The 13,889-nt window shown below is 43.4% G+C and overlaps 1 pseudogene; it reads left to right on the top strand.

The window, feature by feature from the left end:
• The first annotated feature begins 4,953 nt into the window (after nt 1-4,953).
• Nucleotides 4,954-5,739, top strand: LOC138382723 (small ribosomal subunit protein eS1-like; annotated as a pseudogene).
• The last annotated feature ends 8,150 nt before the right edge of the window (nt 5,740-13,889 follow it).

The following is a 13,889-nucleotide window of genomic DNA, read 5'->3' as shown; positions in this document are numbered from 1 at the left end:
TCTGCCCGCACACCCGGCACGGCCCGCACGTGCCCGCCCGCACGTACGCAGCGCAGCGCGCCCAGCCCTTCCCGGGCAGGGGCCGCCGGTGCTGCTCACGCGGGTAAAGACTGCCCCCTGGTGGCCCAGCACCCGGAGCGCTCATCCCTGCAAGCTCCCTCTTCTAAAATAATCCCCACCTGTTGCTAAAGATCAACACCTGTTTCGGGGAAGGGATGCAAGCAGGCTGAGCAGAAGGAGCACTTAGGCTGTAGCACAGTCACCTGAAGGCCTCAGCTGACCGTGCTGGGAACAATGAAGTTGCGATGGCCCTTCAGGGCTAACAGATTTAGCAAATGAAATACAGGATGCCCTATTAAATTTGAAAATCAGATAAACCGTGCATAATTTTTTAGTATAAATATGTCCCATGCAAGGTGAGGAGAGTGTGCAGAAGGTGCTGGAGTTGGGGGGCTGCAGTGGTGGAATTTGCTTACATACAGAGAGAGGGTATGAATAGGTAATGTGCGGCCCGCCCTCCGTGTGTCTGCATTTGGCAACCATGGATTCAACCAACTGTGGACTGAAAATATTTGAAAAAAATAGATGGCTACGTCTGTGCATGTACAGACCTTTTCTTTTCATTATTTCCTAAACAATACAGTATAACTATTTACATAGCATTTACATTGTATTAGGTATTATAAGTAATCAAGAGATGATTTAAAGAATCTGAGAGGATATACATAGGTTATATGAAAACACTACACTATTTTGTGTAAGGCAGTTGAGTATCATGGATTTGGGGATCCAAAGGGGTCCTGGAACCACTCCCCCATGCATGCTGAGGGACCACTGTGCTAAGGATAAGGGGAGCCACGTTTCTCACTATTAGAGACGGAAGTCAGAAATATGGGGAAAAAAGAAAACAAGAGTAAATCCAGTGGAAAGAGAGCTATTGATGTGAACTCAATTTTCAATATACAGAGATAAAAAAAATAAATACAGATATGAATGTGTGTATGTTTTATGTATGACTGTTTTGGACTGCATGTTTGTGTCTCCCTAAAATTCATATGTTGAGGCCCTAACACCCCAATGGGATGATATTAAAAGGTGGAGCCTTTGGAAGGTAATTAGGTTTAGACAAGGTCATTAGGGTGGAGAATTTCATAATTTCTCCTTATTAATATATATTTAAAAGAAATTAACAGACAAATGGACTTTTACATGTACTCAGATTACGAAATTGTCTTGTGAAGTTTATAATGTATGCAACAACTATAACGTAAATGTAGGTGAGGCTGTAAATTGATCTATACAGTTGCAAGTTTCCTATATTTTATGAAAAGTGGTATAAGAGTTAAATAGACTGAGAAAAGTTAAGGATGTGTTGTAATCCTTAGAGCAATGACAAAGGAAAAAAAAAGAAGTATAGGTAAAAAGAAAAAAAATCAGCAGATAATAAAATGAATTCATAAAATACTTAAACAATCCAGAAGAAAGTAGAAAAAAATGAACAGAGAGAAACAAAAAATAGGTGAGACAAACATTAAACAAATAATAAAATGGCAGACCTAAGTCCAAACATATCAATAATTACATTAAATGTCAATGGCCTCAACATTCAAATGGAAAGACAGAGATTATAAGAATGTTTTTTAATAAAAAAAAAAGCATGACCTAACACACTTTAAATATAAATATAGAAATAAGTTGAAATTAAATGAATGGGAAAAGATAGATCAAGCAAACCATAAGAGGGCTAGACTAGTTATATGACTATCTGATAAAACAGACTTCAAGATAAAATATTACCAAAAATGAAGAGGAATATTTTATAATGCCAAAAGGATAAATTCACAAAGAAAACATAAGTATATACCTATCAACAGAGGCTCAGAATATATGAAGCAAAAACTGACAGAATTAAAAGGAACAATAGACAATTCCACAATCGTAACAGAAGATTTGAATGCCCCTCTTTAAGCAAATGATAGGGCAACTAGGCAAAACCATCAGTAAAGATCTAGAAAAATAAAGATATTATTCAAGGATCTGAATAATAGTATCAACCATGATGGCCTAATCATTATAGATCACTATACTCAATAACCCAGAAGGCACATTCATTTCAGGGACACACTGTATGTTCACCGAGATTGACCATATTCTCAGAATAAAATGAGTCTCAATAAATTTTTAAAAAATAGAATCATACAGAATATTTCTCTAACTGTAACCAATTAAATTAGAAATAAATAAAAGTAAGATAGGCAGAAAACCCCAAAGCACATGATAAGATTCCTAACACACACATTAGAGTGTTTAAAATTAAAAAGACTGACAATAACAAATGTTGGTGAGGCTATGGAGGAACTAGAACCTTCATGCATTACTGGTGGAAATGTAAAATGAATGTATGAGCTATAAAATATGAATTGTGTAACTTTAGTGATTCTACCTATGAGGCAAATATTCTTATATTTACATTTAAAACCGGCATTGCACAATATAAAGATGAATGTTACCATTCATGCTAATAACTTTAAATTTATTCTCAGAATGATATTGAATATCAAATAAAAAGTATCATGGCAAGTAGGGAAGAGACTATGGAGAAAAGGAAAAAGCTTTATATTTCAGTCCCTTTAGCAGCACTTTTTTTACCCTGAATTTCTCACAAGGGGCCCTGCACTTTCATTTTGCACTGGGACCTGAAAATTATGTCACTTGCTCTTCAAGCTTCTTTGGCTTTCATAACAGCACTTTTTTTCAGCATGTGCTTGTGTCGCTTTGACAATTTTAAAAGATATATGTACACATTTTTTAAAGTAAAAATTAAGCTAGACACTTCTGCTTCTGGGAAAATTGAGCAGATTCACTTTTCCCTATTTCCCTAATTAACAACAATCAAAACTCTGGGATGAATATATATACACAAAATAAGATACTCTGAAAGGTGAAGAGAAGAAGGCAGACCAGGTAAGGAACTCAGAACCCTAGGAATGATACAGTGGTGAAGTTTCTGGGTTTTCTTTCCTGTTTTTTTGTTTGTTTGTTTGTTTGTTTGTTTTTTGCCTCATATTCCAAGACTTGGAACTTAAGAAGCCAGCAACCTAGAAATTTCAACAGGCCAGAAAAAAACAAACAAACAAATACAACTTCCAACAAGCATCTGCTTTCTCTAGCCGAAGACCTCAAAGACCTAAAATATGGGCAGCCTAGAAACACAGAAGACTTGTAAACAATAACGGCTTTACTCCAGCTAAACACCAAAGAAAAATCTATAGCCCCACCCTCCCAAACACCAGCAAGGGCTGAGTGGGGAGTGCCACCAACTCAAACCACTCCCCTTTGTCAGAGAAGGCCAAACAAGGAGACGGGACTTTTCCCCCCACCTCAACAAGTTCCACCCGACAGTGTCAGTGGAAGCCATGTGAGAAGCAATAATAAAGCACTCCTGCCCTCCCCAGCCTAGGAGGTATCAGTAGAGGCCCAGTGAGGAGGCAGAATTACCAATCCCACCCAGTAGTAAGGAGGAGCCACCCCCTCAGGTGTCAACAGAAGCTGAATGGGATCCCTAGATTTCTACCCCCACCTAGCAGTAACTTTATGACAACCAAAAAAATCTAGATTTCAATAAAAAAATCACCCATCATACCAAGAACCAAGAATATCTGAAACTAAATGAAAAAAGACAATCAAACAATGTCAACACCAAGAGATGTTGGAATTATCTGATAAAGGTTTTAGAGTAGCCATCATAAAAATGCTTCAGTAAACAATTATGAACACATAAAAAAATAGTCTCAGCAAAGAAATAGAGAGTGTGAAAAAGAAACAAACTGAAATTTTAGAACTGAAAAACATAACAACCAAGATTTTAAAACTCAATAGATGGGCTCAACAGCAGAATGGAGGGGACAGAGGAAAAAATCAGTGAACTGGAAGATAGAACAATAAAAGTTACCCAACATGAACAACAGAGAGAAAATATACTGAAAAAATGGAACAGACCTTCCATGGATCTGTGAGACTATAACAAAAGATCCAACATTCATGCACCAGAGTTTCAAAAGGAGAGAACAAGGGTGGGACCAAAAAAGTACTCAAAGAAATAATGGCTGACAATTTCCCAAACTTGGCAGAGAAATAAACCTACAGATTCAAGGAGTTGAGAAAACTTCAAACTGTGTCAATACTTTAGGTGTATACTCTGATAAATTATACTGCTTCTTGTGTGAGATAGAATAAACTGAACTTTTGATTTGAAAACAGACATTTCTATTTAATGACCTAATATTTGAATGACAGCAGATTTCTTATCAGAAACTGTACAGACTAAAAGAAAATGGCACAACATTTTTCTGAAAGAAAAAAACTGTCAACCCTGAATCCTATATTCAGTGGAAATATCCTTCAGGAGTGAAGCGGAAATCACGACATCCTCAAATAAAGGGGATGGGAAAGGAGAATTTGCCTCACGAAATCTACTCTAAAAGGATGGCTAAAGAAGTTTGTCTAGACAGAAAGGATAGGATAACAGATGTTACCTTAGAACATCAAGAAGGAAGAAAAATAACAGAAAGAGTGAAAATATAGGCAAATACAACAGGCTTGCCTTCTCCTCTTGAGTTTTCTATGGTTGAGGCAAAAAGTATATCACTCTCTTATGTGATCCTCAATGTATGTAGAGGGAATATTTAAAAGTTATATTTTAAATGGGAGAAGCTAAGGGGACACAAAGAAATGAAAGTTCTCTGCATTTCACTTGGACTGGTAAAATGTTGACAACAATAGACTGTGATAAGTTACACATTTATAAAGTAACACTAGAGCAATACTAAAAGAGCTATACAAATAGATACAGTCAAAAATACTGTATGTAAATAAAATTGCAATTCTAAAAAATGTTTGAGTAACCCACAGGAAGACAGGAAACAAAAAAAGGGTAGGTGTTCTCTGAGCAACATGGTGGTTGGCAAGAACAAGCACCTTACAAAAGGTGACAAAAAAGGAGCCAAGAAGAAAGTAGTTGACTCATTTTCTAAGAAAGATTAGTATGACGTGAAAGCGCCTGCTATGTTCAATATAAGAAATATTGGGAAAACACTAATCACCAGGAACCAAAATTGCATTTAGTGGCCTCAAGGGTCATGTGTTTGAAGTGAGCCCTGCTTATCTGCAGAATGATGAAGTTGTGTTTAGAAAATTCAAGCTGATTACTGAAGATATTCAGGGCAAAAACTGCCTGACTAACTTCCATGGCATGGATCTTACTCATGACAAAACGCATTCCATGATCAAAAAATAGCAGACCATAACTGAAGCTCATGTTGACATCAAGACTACTGATGGTTATTTGCTTCATTGGTTCTGTGTTGATTTTACCAAAAATTTCAAAAATAAGATAGGATAGCTTCTTACACTCAGCACCAACGAGTCCACCAAATCCAGAAGAAGATGATGGAAACCATGATCCAAGAGGTGCGGACAAATAATTCAAAAGAAGTGGTCAATAAGTTGATTCTGGACAGCATTGGAAAAGACATGGCAAAGGCTTGCCAATCTATTTCTCTTCTCCATGATGTCTCTGTTAGAAAAGTAAACATGCTGAAGAAGCCCAAGTTTCCACTGGGAAAACTCATGGAACTTCATGGTGAAGGTAGTAGTTCTGAAAAAGCTACTGGGGATGACACAGGTGCTAGAGTTGAATGAGCTGATGGATGTGAACCATTTGTCTAAAAGTCTGTTTAAAATTCAGACTTTTAATAGTGACAAATAAAAAATCCTATTGGGGCGGGGGGGAACCAGAAGAAAACAAACAAAAAAAACTAAAATGGCAGACAAGCCTTAACATATCAATGATTATATAAAATGTGAATGGTCTAAATACACCGATTGAGAGAAAGAGAGATGGGCAGAGAAGAATAAAAGTGATGACCCAACTATATGCTGAAAGATACTCATTTCAAATATAATGATATAGTCAGATTGAAAGTAAATTAATGGAAAAATATATATCATATATAAAAACATTAATCAGAAGAATGTAGGAGTGGCTGTATTAATATCAGATAAAGTAGACTCCAGAGCAAAGAAAAGTACCAGAGACTGAGAGAGACATTATATAATAATAAAAGAGTCAATCTACCAAAAAGACATAGCAATCGTAAATACACATGCAACAAACAACAGACCTGTAAAATATGTAAAGCAAAAACTGATTGAATTGAAAAGAGAAATAGAAAAATCCACAGTTATAGTTGGAGATTGTAATGCTCCTCTCATCACGATTAATAGAAAAAATGGGCAGAAAATAAGGAGAATATAGAAGAATTCAAGTAAATGTCCACCAATAAGATCTAATTAACATTATAGAACACTAGACCCAACAACAGCAGAATATTCATGTTTTTGAAGGGCTCACAGAACATATTTCAAGATAGATCATATCCTGGGCCATTAAAAAAAAAACCTCAACAATTTTAAAAGAATTGAAATTGTACAGAGTGTGTTCTCCAACCACAATGGAGTCAAACTAGAAATACATAAATTAAAGACAACAGAAAAATCTCCAGACACTTGAAAACTAAACAACGCTCTTCTAAATATCCAATGAGTCAAAGAAAAAGTATAAAGTAAAATTTAAAAATATATTGAACAAATTAAAATGAAAATATAACACGTCAAGATTTGTGGGACACAGCTAAAGCAGTGCTGAGAGGAAAACTTATAACGCTAAATACATACATTAGAAAAGAGAGAAAGTCTCAGATAATAACCTATGCAGCCACCTCAAGAACCCAGAAGAAAAAAAGCAAAATAAACTGAAAGCAACCAAAAGGAAGGAAATAAAAGATAAGAGCAGAAATCAGTGAAGCTGAAAATAGAAAATAAAAAAAAAAAACAGAAAATCAATGGAACAAAGATACAGTTCTTTGAAAAGATCAAAAAATTGACAAAACCCTAACAGAACTGACAAAAAGAGAGAGAAGACACAAATTACCAATATCAGAAATGAAACCGGAGATATCACCACAGACTCTGCAGACATCAAAAGGTGAATAAGAGAATACTATGAACTCTCTATGTATAAATTTGACAACTTAGATGAAATGGGCCAATTCCTTGAATAACACAAACTACCACAATTTATCCCATATGAAACAGGTCATTTTAATAGCTCTAAAACTACTAAGGAAATTGAATTCATAATTTTAAAACTCCCCAAAAAGAAACTTCCAGGACCAGATAATTTCACTGGAGAATTCTGCCAAATGTTTAAAGAATAATTAACACCAATTCCACACAATCTTTTCTAGAAAATAGAAGAGAAGGGAACACTTTTCAATTCATTGTATGGAGCCAGTATTATTCTGATACCTATACCATAGAAAGACATCACAAGAAAACAACAAACATCCCTCATAAATATACACATATTTATGATCCCTAACAAAACATTAGCAAATAGAATTCAGCAGTATATTCAAAGAACTATACAGCAAACCAAGTAGAGTTTATTCCAGGGATGCAAGACTGGTTCAGTATTTATAAATCAATCAATGTAGGCTACTGTATTAACAGCCTAAAGAAAAATCACATAATAATATCAATCAATGAACAAAAAAAAATTGAAAAAATTCAACACCCACTTAAAGTGATAAATATTAAAACTCTCAAAAAAGAGGAATGAATAGAGGGGAACTTCCTCAACTTGATAAAAAAAAAATCTATAAAACACCTACAGCTAACATTATCATTATGCCTAATGGGGAAAGAGTCACAAAAGGGAGCCTGGCACATGGGAGACACTACCAAATATTTCATGGACCCGAGCAGCTATGGCTGCATGGACACGTCCTACGGTCTTCCCGCCTCGCATCGCAGTACCGCGGCCATGCCGCCACAAGGGGGCGTTGTCCCCTTTCCAGGCCTTCTGCAGCCTCCGTGCTTAAAAACCTGCTCCTTCCGCCAGCACCAGCGCAGCCCGGGAAGGAGGCCGATTCCCGCACACCCACTTCCAGAGGAGAGCGGAGATTCCGCGTAGGTGACTGGCCTCGTTGGCCACAGCTGGGCATCCGGCTGACTACCCGGGCGTGAGCTGCCTTTCCGTGTTCTCCTTCCCTCCTGCCTGCACCGCCTTGAACTCCCCTCTTCCTGGGCCAGGAGCATCCCCGGCCCTCCCGAGTTAAGTGGGCTGCCCCGCTCCTCGGCGCTTTCTGGGGGCTCGTCCTGCTCTGGGCTGGTCAGGAAGACCCCACGTTGACTGGCCTTCAGCTGCCCACCACCACCATCCTATCCTCCCTTTGAGTGTCCCGCTGCCCTCTGAGGCCCTGCTTCCCTGTGCAACACGTGGCCGGGCCCGGGGTCCCTCCCAGATACATCCCAGAGACCTTGTCCAGCCTTATCAGCCTCTTGGTGACTGTTCTGGAATTCTCTGGCACTGGATCTTTGGACCAGCCAAGGCTATCCGTTGTCTCACCTGCAAGGGGTGCAGTGAGATGAGATGGTCACCAGAACCTCCTGAGCCCCGAGTCTCCTCCTCCTAAGACCTGTCCTTCCCGCCCCACCCCCCATCTCACTCTTTTCCGACCCCATAAGGACTTCTGCTTTCTCAGGACCCTCCCTCAGCACACTCCTGCCTCCCTTCTGTCTACGTCTTCCTGGATAAGCCTAAAGTCTTTAGAAGCAAATGGACATGGGTTCGAACCCTTAGGAGGCCCTTACTAACAGAACTGTCACTTACCTTCTCAGAGCCTTGGTTTCCTTATCTGTGAAATGGGGGTGATAATGGCCACCTGAGTTGTCTGTAAATGAGATCCTGTGAGTCTCCTACAGGACCCGACACCTCTAGACAGTCGGTACATGTTACTTCCCTCCCATTATTTCATACAAGCACTGGGCTAGACAGTCTACACACGTGATCACTGATAGTCACGTAACTTTGTCAGCTAGTTATTACTGTCCCATGTTATAGACAAGGAAACCGAGGTACAGAGAGGTTAAAGAATTTGCCCAGGATCACACGAACAGGGAAGTAGCAGAGGTGAAACTCAGGCCCCGATCTGTGGGCTAATCCTCCTGCAACCGTGCACTCCGCCTCCACGTTTCCCACGCGGGGGCAAGGGGAGTGTTCTGTTGTCTTTGTTTTCCAGTTGGCTTATCAGCGCCTCGATCCTGCCTCTGCAGAAGCATTCGCCACCACTCCTTTTAGGGAAAAGAGGCCTGTTCACTTTTCAATTTTTATTTTTAATCAGATTCAGCTTCATAAAATCGTTCACAGAGACTTGGGGCAGTTTGGTGACATCAGAGGCCTGGGAGTTCTTGGGAGAGAGGTTGATGTTCATTCTCCCTCTCTTTGTGGGGGCCACTGACTTTGCAAAGGGGGGAGGTCCAATACCCAAGCCTGGCGAATAAAAGATGCGGGAATTCCAGGTTCTCAGAGACAGCGGCCCCGAGGAGGGAGAGCAGCCGTTTCCATCTCCATCAGAGCTGGAGCAGAAATGTGCTCGCACAGAAGGGGAAGAACAAGGTGAGTGTTAAGAACTTCCAGCGCGTCAGAGCATCTGAAAGGCCCAGTGGAACCGAGCGCTGCACGGTTTGCCACAGGAGAGGTGCCGGCCTGCCCCACAGGTGGCCGCAGATGGTGAACAGCAGGTCACCTGCGGGGGATGGCAGCCCGGCCTTGAAGACCCAGGGAGCAAGCGCACAGGTGTAGACCATGCAGGGCTGTGAGCAGACACCCCAGAGACGGCAGTGGTCCCCTAGGCCCCTGTTAGAGAAGAGGATGCAGAGGTTTTGAGAAGGGAATTATCTTGTCCAGCCCCAGCATGTCCAGCGCCCCTTCCGCGGAGCCAGACCCAGGGGCCACGGCCTCGCTGGCTCCTGCCACCGCTGTCCCCTGAGTGTTCACAGGCCTAGTCATTGAGGAGCTCAGGGCTAGCTCCAATCTGCCGGGAGGGGACATTGATGATGGGAACAGAGGTCGCCGGCTCTCTGTCCTCACCAACCCCCTGGAGCTTTTGATAAACAGCCGGCTTCTAAGTACCCAACTGCCCTCAGCCTCCAGCTCTAAATTAATCGTGTCTCTCAGCCCCTTGGAAAGCTGGCTCAGGCTGCAGCCCACTGTGACCTCCTCCAGGAGCGGGCACTGCGCGGCCGCGGCTCCCCAGTCGGCCACCAGGGGGCGCTGTAAACCAGTGACAGCACCACCTCCCCGGGATGGATTTCGCAGGGTGGAAGAAAAAACCAAGGGGTCACAGAATCCAGCCTCGTCTGGACACTCCAAATTTCTCCCGTAGCTGCCACACCCCAAGCTTAGGCCCCTCCTATTCTCAGAGGTCCCTGGAAAGGGAGGGTCCCCTGGCGTCCATCCTCCGCGGAGGACCACTGTCAGCAGCCGCAGCCAAAGCCCTGCCTGCTGTGCCCCGGCTGGGCAGGAACTGGGAGGTGCTGGGGAGACAGAAAAGACAGATGAGCTGGGAAGCGAGGAGACAGGACAGGAAGGGAAGAGGGGACACACACAGGAAGAGGTAAGGAGCTAAACAGGAGAGAGAGGGGACCCCAATGGGGAGGACCTTAGGAAGGAAAATCTAACTCAGCCACCTCCAGCAGGCCTTTCCTGCATCCCAAACATCCATCCAGAGGGGGGCCCCACCCCCTCCCTCTGGTGTCTGCTGTGGCTCCAAGCGTGCCTTGTTTACCTGGCCTAGCCACAGTCTCCCAAATACCGATCCAGGATCGGGGTTATTAGAGGCTGGGAGGGCGAGATCCTGGAGCAGGAACCGGAGAAGAGGAAGTGCGGTTAGATGCTGTAATCTAGCACCAGGCGCACACAAAGCTAACACTGCCCTTCTGAATTACACCTCGGCTGCTCTCACCTGATTTTCACCTCTCTTATCTCCACTTGGGATAGAGTTCAGCTGTTTTTAGTCTCTGAAGGACTGTCATTCAGAGACTACTTCTCCTTCCCCAGCTGACACCTGCTGATACTGCAGCAGGAAAGATCGAGGTTAGGTATCAGCCGTCTTCTTCTGAAAGGCCGCCCCAGGAGGGCTTCAGCTTTCCGGGATAAATCCCTTTCCTTCCTGGTCTCTGCCCTGCCCATCCCGACTTCTGTGCATGTGAAAGCCTAGGCCAAAGTGACCAACCAAGGCCAAGAGTAAAGCTCAGGAACAGAAGCTGTGGGGTGGGTGGGGATCAAGGTCTTTGAAAGCGCTGTCTACACTTGCTGTCTCTCTCTGCCTCCTATGCAATCATACAGTCACAGATTCTGCAAATATCGTGAGCCTTTATGAGTATGGCCCTGTGCTAAGCCACTTGCTTAGCCTTCTGCCCCTCCACGCTACCGTCGCTATTTTCCCAAAGGAAAGGACAAGGATGACCTCCTCGTGGCCAAATTCAAGGACCTTCTCCCAGGGCTCACTCAACTGGATCCTACGGTGGTTAGGACCCTAAAATTGTTTTCTTCTAGAAATTCTCTCTCACATCCCCCGCTTTATCTTCCAAGACAGCGCCCCTTCTAGGTTCTCCTTCCTTTCTGAGATCTCTGTCTTCTTCACGGACCCTCTCTCCCTCCATCCCTTACACATCAGCGTCTCCTGTTCCCATCCACAACCCTCCTCTCTCTGCAGTGCCCCATGTCAGGATGAATTGCAGCCTGCAAAGGCACAACAATCTTTTTGTGACTCAACTTATTTTCTACATCACATAACCCTCTCCACTGAGCTAGCAAGAAACTTTAAGTTGTATCTACTACTTGGAGCTCAGATACTGCCAACGTGTTGAGACAGGCCCATCTGGCCCTCAAGTCCTCTGTTCCCAGGGGTCACCCCCTGAGATGTCCATCATCTGGTCTGGGTGGCCCTGTGAGTTAAGCTGCCCTCTCTGCAGTTTGGGGGCCACACATGGAGCACAGAAAGCTCTGCCCTGCAGCCCCAGTCCTCGTGCTGTGTGCCTGAGATACAGGGCGATGGACAGATTGACTTTGCAGACCCAGAGAGTAAGCACATGGGCAGAGGCCATGCATGAAGGTGGGCACCTCTCTGGAGATAGTGTTAAAAAGCCCAGGCAGACACCCATCCCAACCCCATTCCCTTTCTGTTCTCCTTTCTCCAGCCCAAGGAGGCATCTGGACTAACCCAACTTGAGTCCTGCACTCATCCCTGGACCAGTCTGCGGTGTAACTGGAGGAAGTGGTCAGGTTATCCCAGTACACAGACTGGCCCCTGGGGGCCTTCCCACATGTCAGGCTCTTCCCATGAAAGAGGAGGACCATTAAGCTGTGCCGCTACCCTAAGTGCTATCTAGTATAACTTCCAAATCTTTCCCTCCAGGCTGGACCCTTCATTTCTAGTTGCCAAGTGGACATTTCCACATAGAATTCCCACAGCCACTTCTCTCAACCTATTCAGCTCCAGCAGGACACTTCTGCCCGAATCAATACTTCTCAACTCAGTGTGTTATCAATGTGTAGTGGTTCTCAGCGATTCTCTTCCCAACACCCTCCACTATTCAAGCAGTGGTTGTGCATTTCCAATTCTACCTCCTTAGCATCCTCTGAATGTGGCCCCAGAAAGATGCACCACGTAGCCCCTCGCCTCCTGCCTCTGGAAGGCCAGAGGAGCTTTTTCTCACACGTGTTGGAGCGGGAATCAGAAATTCCCAGTTTTTCCCAGTACCCACTCTCCTCTTCTCCTTTAGAATAAGTCCGCAGAAGTGTGGCTGCACTCATGTCTGCACAGCACAAAAGTGACGTTTCCCCGCAGCTAGTTGAGGCCATGTGACAGTTTTGGCCATTGTAATCTGAGCATAAATGATGTGTACAATGTAAACAATGCCGCATGTCCTTAAAGACAAGAGTGCCCTTTCCTTCCTCTTTTCTTGCTTTCTTCTGACTGGAATGCAGTTGTGATGGCCAGAGCTGAGCAACCACGATGGACCACATATTGAGGATGGCAAAACTGAAGGACCCTGGGTCTCCCTGAGCAACTTCACTGGGAGAGCTGTGATATAAGTGAGAGCCTTTACTTGAGAGAGAAATAAACTTTCACATTTAAGTGTTTGGTGATTTGAGATCTAATCTAGAAGCTGAACTGATACAGAGCTAAAGAGATCTTCAGTCCATTTCTGTAGCACTTTCCAGCTATGAGGAAAAAAAACTACTTAATCTTTCTAAGCTTTAGTTTCCTTAGCTGTGTACCTGTAGCTGATCCTTTCCCAGGATCATTTTATGAAATGAATGAGATAACATTTAATAAGACACCTAATACAACATCTCACATATAGTTGGGGTTCAACAGATGTTGAAACCAACAGCCCAGTCATCTTTGCAAAATGCCAACCTGACCCCACATCCCCCTTGATTCAGAACCTTCAAACACTTCCACTCTCTTACTACAAACACCAAACCCTTCTTGTGACCAACCAAGCCCTACCTGACCCATCCACCCTCTCTAGCCCAACCCTCCCCACCCTCCTTCTGGCCCTCTTTGGCCAGACTGACCCTGAAGTCGCCTCTCCTCCTCCACAAACATGGAAAGAGGGCCTGCCACGGCCAGACCTGTGCTGGGGCATCACTGGCAGACCTGGCTCCTTGCTCTTGGGACCTTTACAGTCTAGTGAGGGAGAAAGAAAAAGAAGTTCAATAAATAAATAATAAGCATAGCTAGCACTTATTGAGCACTTACTACCTGCCAGGTGTTGTTCCAAGCTGTTCTTACAGGTATAAGCTCTCAACTCCTACAGCCCTCTGAGTTGGGTACTGCTGCTATCCTCCCACATTTACAGATGTGGAAACAGAAGCACAGCAAGGCCAAGCAACTTGCCCAGGGTCACACAGCTAGTAGGAATGGAGCCAGACCTTGAACCTAGGTGGTCTGACACCACAGCCTATGCATTTA

The sequence above is a fragment of the Eulemur rufifrons genome, chromosome 1 (genome assembly GCF_041146395.1).
Source record: "Eulemur rufifrons isolate Redbay chromosome 1, OSU_ERuf_1, whole genome shotgun sequence".
NCBI classification, from domain to species: domain Eukaryota; kingdom Metazoa; phylum Chordata; class Mammalia; order Primates; family Lemuridae; genus Eulemur; species Eulemur rufifrons.
This window is presented reverse-complemented; position numbering and strand designations above follow the sequence as displayed.